This window comes from Hippoglossus stenolepis, chromosome 22 (assembly GCF_022539355.2).
Source record: "Hippoglossus stenolepis isolate QCI-W04-F060 chromosome 22, HSTE1.2, whole genome shotgun sequence".
Taxonomy (NCBI): Eukaryota; Metazoa; Chordata; class Actinopteri; order Pleuronectiformes; family Pleuronectidae; genus Hippoglossus; species Hippoglossus stenolepis.
In genome coordinates this window covers 42,796-44,242 of record NC_061504.1, presented here as the reverse complement: position 1 = coordinate 44,242, position 1,447 = coordinate 42,796, and the positions used below count along the sequence as shown (strand labels likewise).

Sequence of the window (1,447 nt, the reverse complement as noted above, 5' to 3'; positions counted from 1 at the left end):
CAATTCTTTAACATTGCGGGATAGGGCATTTAACTTAATATCTCTTTAGGCTTAAAACAGTGTAAATGACCTCGTTTCGAGTCGAATTTGAATGTCGGGCTTGCGGCACTTGGATGACCACACTAGCAGCATGGAGGCATGTCACGTTTTTCTGTTGTTTTATTACATCTGAAGCTTTGGTCACCAGTTACTTCAATTGTATTCTGCTCAAACACTGTTTACCCCTGAGACTCCCTCAAGTGTTTTGTGGACTCAAACACTTCACCCACCTCAATCGGCATAGTGTTGAGTAGATAATGAGTGAATTCTCTTTTGAGGGTGAACTATCCCTTTAACTTTTGGCATCCAATCAGGAATAACTTGTCCTGGTCCATTAGTTTACTGAAAATACATGTTTAATGGGAATGACAATTACAGTTTGGGCCGCTTGGTCTATAATCCAAACCCAGTTAAGAAATTAAAGTTCATAAACTAGTTACAATACTTTCTAAGTCCTAGAGCCAATAAGGACACTTCATAGACAAATACAGATTTACTTACCCTTACAGCATAGCGGACAGGACCAGAATCCCTGAGATGAGCCTGGGGAATGTAGGATCCTCCTGCCGTGGAACACAAATCAGTGTTAAGCCTCAGGACTACCTCAGTAAGATTGATTTCAGCCCAAGGTGCTACTTTAGACATCAGCCAGGATGTGACACACAACAACAAACTCTGAACAGCAGTCTAGAAAAAGAAGGGAAAGTGGTGATAATCCAATAAGAAATAGGAAAGCTGAGAATAGATGCCTCAATGCCAGCTAGAAAAGCAAATGTTTGGTGCCAGTCCCTTGCTGCCATACCTCTCACGGATCCTCTAGTGTAGTATGACTGACCAGGTCGACACATGCTTCCTCCTGAGCGGCCAGGGGACAGGAACATCTGCACATCATTTCCCACAATATAATCTGACTGGTACACTAGAGAGAAGATGGACCACAAAATGTGTTTCAAACAAGTGACTACTGACCATTCAACACAAGTAGGTTGAAAGTTTAGAAACAAAATTGGTTCAACATACTGGGCTGTGGTTCGTCTTCTGAGGGCGCAAACTCAGGTGGGGTTTGTGTACTGGCAGTACTGTAACTGCACTCAGAGAAAACTACAGATTCTGGTTTGTAGTTCAGTTCCCCATTCTGGGGAGAGGATGTATTCACCTTGAAGACCTACAGAGAGAAGAACATGGATATCATAGTAGTTAAGTAACTGCACAGTCCCATTCAGAACTAGATTTCAAGGTTCAGTTGTACATCGCTAAACTGAGTTTTAAATAACTTATAAAGAACTGGATGACAGATCATTTCTTGCAGTTAAATGCAGATAAACAGAAGTCCTCATTTCTGCCCCTCCTAGTCTTGTCCCGAAGATAAGGGATGGTCTTTATAAGAAATGTAGGTTTCACTATGGCC

At 41.9% G+C, this 1,447-nt stretch overlaps 1 long non-coding RNA gene across 1 annotated transcript; it reads right to left on the bottom strand.

The window, feature by feature from the left end:
* Positions 1-538: 538 nt before the first annotated feature.
* Positions 539-1,198, bottom strand: LOC124851315. The gene is made up of 3 exons (XR_007032358.1): positions 1,060-1,198; positions 842-958; positions 539-602 (listed from the first exon to the last, which is right to left on the bottom strand). It is a non-coding gene; the product is annotated as an uncharacterized LOC124851315 (long non-coding RNA).
* Between the last annotated feature and the right edge of the window lie 249 nt (positions 1,199-1,447).